The 12,059-nt window shown below is 40.5% G+C and overlaps 1 pseudogene; it reads right to left on the reverse strand.

Moving 5' to 3' along the window:
* Positions 1-469: 469 nt before the first annotated feature.
* On the reverse strand, positions 470-9,420 carry LOC117754256 (annotated as a pseudogene).
* Positions 9,421-12,059: the final 2,639 nt, after the last annotated feature.

Below are 12,059 nucleotides of genomic sequence, written 5' to 3' on the forward strand. Positions count from 1 at the left end.
TCTCCTCTGTGCCGTCAGCAGCTCAAAGCAGCAGCACTGCAGAGTATTACTATACAAGAGCCGAGCAGCAAAGGTTTGAACTCCTCCTCTTTTCGTGCCGAAACATGAAAAGGAACACCGCTTTCATTTTGTGGTTTGGAAAGTGCCTTTCGTGAGGTACAGTTTTAATTACAGTTACTCCCTCACAGTGCAGGGATCCACTCTCTGTTTTTCTCTTTTAAGTCTAGTGAGTCACTTCCTAATCACTTTTTGAGCTCCAGTAAAACCCAGGAAACACAGAATAGCTGTGCAGTCAAAACCCATTTATTCCTTATTCCACTCATGTGGCATGGAGAATAAAGAAACTAAAACACTACAAAAAAAACTGTATTCTTGAAGATCCAGGTAAAGGGATCGCTTCACTCATCGTGTGATTTCTGCACGAATGAAACAAAAAAAATATTATAAGAGTACAAGTCGTAGTTCTCCGTTAAATTGAGAATCTTGCTGCATCATTACGGACCTTAGCTCCAGGGTCACGGCTCTTTGCTCTCAGCTTGTTGACCTGCGACTCTGCGATGTCGGCCCTCTCCTCTGCCTCCTCCAGCTCATGTTGTACTTTACGCACCTTCCCAATATTTGTGTTGCATTGTTCTTCCTAAGAAAAGAAAAAAAAACATAATAAAAATCAAGAATGGCATGGGAAACTAGTTAAAGTTTAACTGTAACTCATTAAGACCAATATTTTATGAAAGAAAGTTGTAGTATTTTAGCTCACAGTCTCCTCTGCAGCTCGCTTATACATCTTGACTTTCAGTTGAAGTTTATCCACCAGGTCCTGCAGACGGCCCAGGTTCTTTCGGTCCTTCTCGGTCTGTTTAATACAGCACATAAATGATCAAGAAATGTCTTTGCTGAATTGCCGTCACAGATATTGTTGTGCACGTAGAGATTACCTGGTAGGTGAGCTCTTTGATGCGTCTTTCATATTTGCGAATACCTTTCACGGCTGCTTTTCCTTTGCTCCAGGTCCACCTCGTTTTCCAGCTCTCGCACCTAAAAACAGAACATGCTGATGCAGCTTTTACATGTTTGTTCAAGACAGAAAGTCCCGTACATTTGTGATTTTTATAAGATAAAAGATATACAACATTTTAAACCACTTTTTCCATCAGAAACTAGAGTCAAAATACACATCAAATAATTTTTCCTCAAACATGGTATGTCATTTTAGGTTAAGTTTGATCACATTATCATATGTTCAAGTGCTATTTCTCCAGTAAATTTAGGTTTTAATTACTTACTATATTTGATGCTATAAAACAGGGTGAACCCTCATGATTGACAGCTGAGACTGGCTCATGATTGGTCAAGCATGCGTATTGGCAGGACCTTGCTACTGTGGCTCCATACCCCGATCGCTACTACGCAAACTCTGGCTCCAAATACACGTTGTCTCAACTTTCATATCAGGGATATTTTTGCTTCATTTCTGGATGGTGGGATCACAACACCATATCCACCTCTTAACTCTTCATCACTTACTCTGGCCTCGAGCTTCTGGACTTGCTTCTTGCCACCTTTCATGGCTATTTGCTCAGCTTCATCCAGACGGTGCTGCAGGTCCTTGATGGTTTGCTCCATGTTCTTCTTCATGCGCTCCAGGTGAGCGCTGGTGTCCTGCCCCTTCTTCAGCTCCTCTGCCATCATAGCAGTGTCAGTGATTGCCTTCTTCGCCTTCTCCTCTGCATTTCGGCACTCCTGCACTGCCTCCTCCACCTCGTTCTGAAGCTGGGTGGTGTCTCCCTCCAGCTTCTTCTTTTGGTTCAGCAGGCTGGTGTTCTGTAGGGAGGGTATCCGGAACATTCGTATGTAGTTTGGACTGATAGATGATGATACATTGATTACAAATTGCATACCTGGGAGTGCAGCAGCTGGACCCGCTCACTGACATCCAGCAGTTCCTGCTCTGCCAGTTTTCGCACTCTGGTTTAATGACCTTAAGACCTCCTCAAGAAGCAGACAAGCCCTGTTGACTTTAACAACTTTGAAGTCGGAATGTGGAAAAAACATGGACGCTGTGAACACAATGTATTGAAGAGTGTTTAAACAACAACTTGACACCTCTTGTCCGTATTTGCTTAAGGAAAAGCAGAGAGCGTTGGTCGCCGGTTTATTAAAAATGTATTAATATTGAAAGCGTCACATTTGACACTGCACTTCCAAGGGCCCTTAATACACAAATACAAGACAAATGTGAAGATTGCAAGATGAACGGTTCGAGACAATGCGTTTCACATACAGACACAAATTTCTGGAATAAGGGTAGATAGATGAACAGAAACAATGGGAATCTGGAATAACTCAATATCAATAGATCATTTTAAACAAGAAATTGATCCACAAAAACACAAATGACATCATGCTGTTAAGATTGGAGTTCAATGGAGAGACCAGATACAAAACCACCACAAACCAGAGAGTTGTTGGTTCGTGAATTTTAGTTAAAGCACAATAATCAATGGGGCTGGGGTCAGCTCACACTGCCCAAACTGATGCCGGCTCCAGGCACAAGGAAATAGGACTGTTATTTAACTTCCAATGCGTTTGCCTCCAGCTGTTTGTCATAAAGACGGACAATGAAACCCACCTAGACAAGTTCCAGTGTGAAACAAGAGTCTGCTTGAAAGAAACGTACAATACAGCTGTATATTAATAGTGGGCATTTGGAGTAAAAGGAAAACTTTTGTTTATATCTACTAATAATACACTGAGGACACTGCTTCAATTCATGTTCATAAATACTCTATTTATAGGCTCTGGGGTGTGAATAAAAGGCCGCCACATGCTCCCTAACACAATGTCTTAAAGCACAGAGGACAGAGAGGTGGTTATGGCTCATTGTTCCCTCGCTTCTGTCCTTGAGCTGTGACCACATGACGTCGGTAAAGCCTCCACAAGTGTCTTTGGCACAGAGAGGCAGATCTCAAAGGCACAGTGACACATGATATCAAACATACTGACACCGAACATGAAACCACATAAAGAGCATAAAGAGGAAGTTCTATAAAATCAGATATGATAGTAATACTAATGACAGGAACTATAATAATAAAATGTTATTGTTATATTAACAATCCAACCACTAAGACCCCTAAAAAATTATTTAGAGGAAAAAATAAATTAAATTAAATCAAAAAGATAATATAAAGAGAAAAGACGAAAAAGAAAAGTGTATTAATATTTATCCCTGTCTTGTAACTTTTCTTTTATATATATATATATATATATATATATATATATATATATATGTGTGTATGTACTTTTATCATTTTACTTGAGTCAAGAGGTTGAATCAGTACTTGAGCTGTTTTTGACAAAAGTGCTCTACTTGAGTAAAGAATGTGTTTTACTTCTGTGTACGTCCGCCTCTGCAAACAACTAAAGATTTATCCCCTGACTCGCTGAACACTATTTCCTCCTCCTTAAGTGAAGTGAGGAAATGGAAGGCGTCTGCAGTCAACACCGGGATCATTGCAGCCATTTCTGCGCCGTGCAAAGTGTAAGGCCGTCTACAAAGTGATAAGTGCTCTCAGACATTCAGCAGGAGGAGAGAGAATCTGCTCCTCCATGACCTCTGTGTTGCAAACAAGAGCCTTTCAACACTCGAGGCTCCTCACTTCAGGTCCTGACCCCGAGGAGTCGATTTAGCCCTCACTAACACACACAGGAGATTATCAGCTGTTATATGGAGAACTGCTCACCTAATTTGCCTGTCTGCTACATGTGAGCAGCCTGTTTTCACTCATCCTCTACTGACAACAGTCTGAAGAGCACATCGATCAGACTGTATGTAGGACATGACAGCTCTGAAAAAGTGAAGCCAAATCCCCTTGATCCCCCCCCCCCCCCCCCCCCCCGGTGGCTGGCTGCAGTCATTTTAGAACAAAGGACACAATAGTGAATATCCCTTTCACTTTTGAAAGTCTTTCACACCAGTTTGATGATGAATTGCTTAACACCAGCAGATGTTAGCTACCACCAGTTGACGTCAGGGACATGTCATCAGTTGTGTACCTTAGCGCCACTGGGTGATTCAGCCTTTATAAGACAGCCTCTGCTAAGGAAGGCCCACCACAGGCTGATCAGACCTGGGTGTGTGTCCCTAACATCTTGGGGCCCACTTGGGATCCTTCCTCCTGACCTAGAGCTGGTAGCTGCAGCGTTCTGCAGTCCGTCATGTCTTCGGTTTCTTTTATGGTCTGTTCGCAGGGCTTTTCCATGGATACCAAGCTTTTTGAGCAACTTGATGGTGGTTACTGCAGCCTCTTCCTCTCATTACCTTCTTCAACAGCATCATCCCAAGTAGGAGACATGCAGGGTGTTGGACCAGAGCAACAGGTCTGGTCTTTCTACATATTCTATGGTCTAGACCAAAGGGAGTTGTGTCAGTGACACAGCTGGAATTACAGCCATAGTGTCGTGTTTTCGCTTTTACAGTATTATTTGATAAGAGTGTAGACAAGCAAGTCATGTAAGATATTTCAAGCTGGCTCCCGAAACATGACAAACAGTTGTCATGTAAATAACAAGGTGCTGAGCTCAGCTCCACTGTAATAAAACTCAACAGAGCTGTCAGTGTGATGTGCTTCAGGGAAAGTGCGGCCTCCCTCCGCACAGTTAACACATGACCCAGTGACTGGAGGAAGTATACCACCTGTTTACCGTCTCATATCTCAGCTTCCACAGCTCCACACCTTGTATCCACAGCGCCGCTCGGACCTTCAGGGCTAATCTGTGTCGAGGTTCTTACTGTCAACTGTCTTGTAGTTGGTATGCTGCGGTGGTATGTTCGTCATGAAGACAGACTGGAGCAGGTGGATATGAGGAATGTGACAGGTGCATGGATGTATAGGTGAAGACTTGTGAAGATGATTTTACACCACACTTTCTGTATGTTTGATAAGAATAACACTTAATTAAGACAACTTGTAATAGTCTTAAAACTTGTGCAGTTCTAAACCTGCCTGTTTGTAATTTGCTGTGTTAATGCTCTGGAGCTACTTCAGAATGTCTCCTTGTCATTAGTGAGTCCTCCTCAAACAGTTCTGCAATATACTGTCACTTTTTATTGTTTGTGTGCAGAGGTTTTGATACACTTTTTATAAAGTCGATGTTGCAGAGTGAAGTTAGAAAACTCTGTGTTTATCCTACCTGGTTCGTCTGGAGTGAAGATTTTAAAGACAATGTTTTTTATAAAATGAAACCGACTTCGCTTCATAACTGTTTGTGGCTTATTGAATGATTTGCTGAACCACTGTTGTTTTTTCAGAGGAAGTTCAAAACTTTTCAGAAATAAAAGCTCTGTTATTCAGCTCAATATTAAGTATCACAGCAGTGATTTTGACCCCGTGGTTTGAAACAGATATTTTGGGGTATTCACCTGTCGCTTCATTGCATCTGTGGTTCCCCTTTGACTTTGCTCACCATATTCACCTCTCTTGATATTTTTGCTTTACACTTGACATCCAACTGTCCACACCAAGTGACCATGTTAAAAGAAGAGATGCTTTCCATCAAGTGTTAACAGAGGAACCTACGAATAAATGGACACACTCCTTTCGTGCTTTCTACAACATATTCTACATTGAAATTTCCCAACACAAAACATCCTCACACACAGACACACACAGACCAGTTAGAGTGACCTCTGACGCTCTGAGGTTTAACGAAGAGCTCCGATTTTTTTCTCTGCGTGTTTTACATGTTTTACTGTCTAAGGAGAGTGACATGTTACGAGCTGCTAATTGTGAACCCTGAGGAAGAATTATCTTTGGGATCTTGACAACCTCATCAATTCCCATTGCCATTCTTCACCGTGACAATGAGACGTTAGCGCCGCCCGTCTCTGCTGCTGGTGGCTGTCTCCTTCCTGTCGTCCTTGAGGACAAAGATAACTCGCTGACACTGTGCGTCGGTCTTTGATTTAGGTGGTGGAGAGCTCGACGAGGTATATTTGGATCTGTAGGTTGAATAGAAACACATGATTAGAGACTGTTTATCTGATCACTGCCATGATTCTTTACAGCACAAATACAGAGCAAATAGAAATATATTCATTTATAGTTCATAATGTGATTTTGGTCAAGAGCAACATTTCTAGTCTTATTCATTCCCCTCAGATCTGTAAGGTGTTACACTTACAGATGTAAGCGTCTTCAGTGTCACATGTCATGAAAACCTTTAAGAGGATCGTCCCACAGCACCTCGGGCCCAAAGAATGGTCAAATTGCACATGAACACAACTCTGATCCCATCTCTATATTGCCTTTTTTTTTTTAAATAGCCTTGTGTATATATAGAATTATCCCTACTTTTGTATATATTTCTATATTTACTCATATTTTTTGTCTAACTATATTTTCCACTTGAGCTGTTACTTTCTTTATTATCATCGACCTTCAGAGCCGGAGAGCCCCTGTTCTCCATCATTTTAGACCTACGCATGCACGAGTTCCAAACCCACTAAGAGAAGTAAACTGAACATCTAGTGTTCATTCTAACATCATCAAGGCAGAATATTAATTCCAGCACTCTATGATAGACAAATAAATATACTGGTGGCATAGTGAACAGCTTTAAGTAGCACTCTATATCTCCAGTCAGATTTCCATGGCTGTGCCCAAACGAAGGTCAACAAAAGCTCTTCAAGTTTATGTTTCCTTGAAAAAACTCACAAAATCTGTATAAAGTCTGTATAGATATAGATATAGATATCAGTGTCTGTATATTTTGATTTGCATGTGTGCAGGCATACAGCTGTTTTTGATGAATGTTTATTATGTAGGGTTATGGCTGTGTTAACTTAATAAATGTTTATATTGATAAAAAAAATCTATATCCACAAACATTTTATAGAAGAGAAGAAAATTTGATATATATATATATATATATGTTGTTTTAATAATGTTGGCAGCTTTGATAGAGTTTGACATATGCATACCTGGAAAACCATGAGAACCAAACTGGTGGTGCATGCACAGGCCTAAACTGTGGTTCCATGACTCTTGCATGTGTACATCTGGAACGGTTCTGCAGGAGGATGTTTCTCACTTTCTTCTGCTGCTGTGTCATTTGTGAATTTCCTCTACGGAGGATAAATAAAGGTACATCTTATCTTATCTTATCCTAAATACATCAACATATGCAAGAAATACATTTTTTTATCGTTTTATTTGGTGCGATACTATCATTGTGAGGACATTATTATTTTTTATGATGTTTTGTAATCAAATTGTAAATCCCTCCATTAACCTTTGTTGTATATTTAAGCAGCAGTAATGTTGAAGATGATGATGAAGGAATCTCCGCGGACACCGTTCTTGCTTGTATAATAAGGTTTATTACACAGAAGTTACAGGTCAGGACAGGTACCTAGGTATACCTGGAGACATTCTCAGCCAATGCCGAAGTCTGTCTCCCCGGTGTCGGACAAGCATTCATATAGGGAAGTTTGTTTACGCCCAAAACTTGAGATAAAATGACGTCACACATAGGGGCCTCTAATTAAAGACATGCTTCGTACATAAAAATGGAAACCCCTCCATCGAACAGGTCAAAGAGCATTCTCCGAGGGAGAGAACTAACAAGTAACATATGGAATAATAATTAGGAAATCTGAGAGTCCAGAAACGAGGGCCCCCTAGCTTTAAACCTGTCATTATGTTTTACACCCATATCAAAACGATCTACGTTAGCTGAATATACCACACCTTGACAGTCCTCACAGCAGGTGAAGAAGGTGAAGTCAGCACAGTTGCTGGGGGATGTTGGCGCCGCTGACTTCTTCCACCTCCTTCACAACCCCACAAAGCGGCGGAGTCTCTTACAGAATGAAGCCTTCTTTGATTTCTCTGTCTTCTCAGGCAGCCCCGTCTCCTTGGGTTTGGGATCAGGGAGAACATTGGAGAGAGACTCGTCCTCAGTGAGCTCAGTGCTGGAAACATCAGGTATATATCTTTGGAAGACCTCATCATAAGTAGCGCTGAGCTTCTCCAGCTTTTCTAGGAGAACATTCTTCTTCTTCTTCTCCTCCCGGAGCTCGGTGTTGAACTTCTTCTGGTTGGTTGTATGACTCTGGCAGACCTCATGATTAGAAGATTTGGGATTCTCCAGCTCTTCTTGGAGATCGTTCTTCTTCCTCTTCTCCTCCTGGAGCTCGGTGTTGAACTTCTCCCGGTTGGTTGTATAACTTTGGCAGACTTCGTGATAAGAAGCTTTGAGCTTCTCCAGCTCTTCTTGGAGATCGTTCTTCTTCCTCTTCTCCTCCTGGAGCTCGGTGTTGAACTTCTCCCGGTTGGTTGTATAACTTTGGCAGACTTCGTGATAAGAAGCTTTGAGCTTCTCCAGCTCTTCTTGGAGATCGTTCTTCTTCCTCTTCTCCTCCTGGAGCTCGGTGTTGAACTTCTCCTGGTTGCTTATGTGACTTTGGCAGACCTCGTGATTAAAAGCTTTGAGCTTCTCCAGCTCTTCTTGGAGATTGTTGTTCTTCTTCTTCTTCTCCTCCTGGAGTTCGCTGTTGAACTTCTCTTGGTTGGTTGTATGACTTTGGCAGACTTCAGTGTTAACCCCCTGCCTCTCACCACAGACCTCAGTATAGAACTGAGTTTTCAGCTCCTCCATCTCTTGCTGCAAAAGGGTTTCCTGCTCAGAAGCATTTTGCTGCATTAGTCTCATTTCTTCCATCTGCCGACGGAGAGAGTCCTGCTCATCCCTCACGGATTTCATCAGGAGCTCATCCTGTAACACTCTCTCGTCATGGAAGCTTATTTGCATCACAAGCTCATGCTGGTAGTGGTCAACCTTCAGCCCGGCAGTGAGAACATCAGCTTCATAGCTTTCGCTCATATAACGGTAAGAAGCTCTGAGCTTCCCTAGCATTTGTTGGAGAGAGTTGTTCTTCGTCTTCTCCTCCTGAAGCTCGGTGTTGAACTTCTCCTGATTGGTTGCATGACTTTGGTAGAATTCACCAAAGGAAGCTATGAGGTTTTCCATCTCTTCTACGAGAAGCTTGTTTTTATCCTTCTCCAGCTGAACCTCATTGTTAAACTTCTCCTGGTTGATGATGTGTGCCACCTTCAGCTCCTCGTAATCTTTCTGAAGGTCTTTTTTCTTCTTCCTCTTGATGGTGTTGTTTACCTGAGAGGCGATCTTTGTGGCGCTGAGGGCTTCTGCATTGCTGTACTTTTGTAACATCTCCAGCTCTTGCTTTGTTTCCTTTCCTCTGTTAATGAACATTTCCTTTAGCTTTTTCTGTCGAACCAGCTCTTGTTTGTGCTCCTCCAACTCTTGGCCCAGTTGGATCCTCCAGTGGTACTCTGTACTAAGGTAGACCCTCTCCTTGGCCAGCAGGTCTATGAGGTAGCTTATTTGTTGAGACATACAAATAGAGTTCTGCTGAATCAAACCTAGGGTTTGACTAGTCCCCACGTTTAGGTGAAAAACACCTTCCATCACTGGTTTAATCTATTTAGTTTGAAATAGAAAGTTACAATTATTCTGAACAGATTTCTGCGTCAGTAGAAGTTTTCCCTCTCTCACAGTGGGGTGTCACTTTCTGAAATCGATGTCACATTATCCTTTGTACGGATGGTATATCCCCTTCCTCTTATTGTTGCTATATATTAGAGACCTAATGAAGACATTTAAGATCAAAGAGCATGAGCCTTTGATATAGAACATTGAACATGTCTTTAATCTTTAACATTAAACGTCTTTGATTTTAAACAGTCCTTTTCTTTTAAATGTATTTTTGGGGCTTTTTATAACCTTTATTTATTCATTTGTATAGGACAGAGGCTTAGTTGTGAAAGGGGGACAGAGAGAGAGTGGGGGAGGACATGCATAAATGGCCGCGGGTTGGAATCTAACCCGGGCGTCTGCGGGTTGAAGGCTTTCCTCTTTGGGGCAGCAGCTCTACAAGTTAGGCTATACGCCACCCCAAACAGTCCTCTTCTTCTGGAACATTCCATTTATTCCTTGATTTTTTTATTTTTGCATGTTTACTTTCAATATATTTCATAATCATATTTCATCACAAAATGCAAAAATCGAGATTAATAATCGTGGATTCCACCAGTCCCCTAAATGTATTATTATTCTCATCAAGATCCATGAATTATTCTCTGTGAAATCAGTGAAAATGTAAAAGAAATCTTTTGTCTCATATTGTTTAAGACAGTGAAATAAAACTGTGAATCCACAATTACTGCTGGTTGGAAAAGTCTAAAATTCCATTATCTGAATTTAAAGTCTTAAATACGTTAAAATATTACATACAAAGTATTAATTATGTTTAGCTATGTCTGAATTATTTTAATGTTCATAGATATATTTGCCAATATATTGGTATTGGATTTTTTACTCCCCACTATCAACATTGGCATCTGCACCACAAGTCCACATAGGACGGGCTCTCAGGTTTTAGTTTTTGCGGATAGGACGGAGCAGGTATATGAGTCAGTTCGGGCCCAAACCTAAACCTAAATCCAACCCTAACCTTAAAACCAATTCTTAACCTTCAAACAGTCCCTTGAATTTGTGAGGAACAGCCAAAATGTCCTCACAATGATGGTATCGGACCAAAATTTGGCCTCAAAACTAGCGTGCGACACGGCTCCGTCATATCTCTGTTTTTCAAATAATCTGTTTTCTCTCTATTCTTTTGACAATAATTCATTGACAGAAAAACCCATCAATGATATGAATTTCTTTAATTTATCATCTAGAGTAGCAGGGCTAGGAGGTCAGAAATCATGTCTTGCCTCTTTTGGTCCCCATGAGGTCCACTGGTCCTGACAAGATTAGTGTTTATGCTGGAAAAGGTCTTGAATAGGAAACAAAAACCAATACACAAACAAGCACACGTACACACACACACACCATCTGCTGGGGGTTTTAAAGATAATATTTACTCCAGTGTTACCATATAGGACACATTTTTGAAAAATAATTAGAGAAATGATAGAGTCACACAACTAGTTTTCTATTTTGAAATTATATAGAATGATTCTCGATCACTGTTATATTTGTAAACAACACACATACACATGTGATAGTCCCATAAACAAACAAATAAACACCTGAGACATTATTGGCTGTTATACTTTAAAAGTATGACATTTAGATTTTAGATTTTTCTCTTTATCTCTTCCAGTTTTATTGTCCCATATTACATTTAAGCTATTTTATTTGTACTGTCTATACTTTTCAATGTTTTTTTTCAGTGTATATTATGTAAACATTGTTACATTAAATATATTATGCAGAGACACCATTATTTATTGTTTTTTATTTTTAAATTGTATATTTTTAATCTACAAAGTGGACTATGCACAATTATCAAATAAATGTAGCCCTAGTTGGGTAAAAACAGCAGCATTTGCCTCAATTGTAGTTGATGTGAAGTTATGTGGAAATAATTAGGCAGAGTGTAAATCTGTACTTAAGTGTAGTTTTTGTAGAGGGAGCATCTAGTTTTTATTGTATTTCAATATTTTGATTTTGCATGTTCTTATTTATTACTTTTACTGCAGCACAGTAAATGTCCCCATTAGGGGAATAGTAAAGGATTAATCTTATTTTATCTAATGAAAATGAAATATAATTGTTAGCGTACTCTTCTGGTGAAGCTGTATCCTGGCTGCCTTCATCCTCAGCTGTTAAGTCATCGCCACCTACTGGTTCTTGTCGGCACGTTTCCCTCTCCACCTCACTCCACTTCTCTCCTCTTGTTGAACCACCAGGACCAGGCTGAAAACCCACCTCTCTTTATTTTTAAGGGAGCAGGTGCAGTTTACAGTAGTTTCTGCTTGGATATGAAAACATGGGTAAATATGTAAAGTTACATTTTATCGGAGTTTATGCATATGAAACATTCATACTCACAGAAACTCCTGCATGTATCTGGAATGATATGTGAAATATAGTTAGTGTAAAGTAGTGACTGTTATTTCAGCTGAGTTAGTGATACTGCACATTGTAGTTTGTGATGCTGAGATATTAAACACATTTGTATCCTC

The sequence above is a fragment of the Hippoglossus hippoglossus genome, chromosome 20, assembly GCF_009819705.1.
Source record: "Hippoglossus hippoglossus isolate fHipHip1 chromosome 20, fHipHip1.pri, whole genome shotgun sequence".
In the NCBI taxonomy this organism is placed as follows: Eukaryota; Metazoa; Chordata; class Actinopteri; order Pleuronectiformes; family Pleuronectidae; genus Hippoglossus; species Hippoglossus hippoglossus.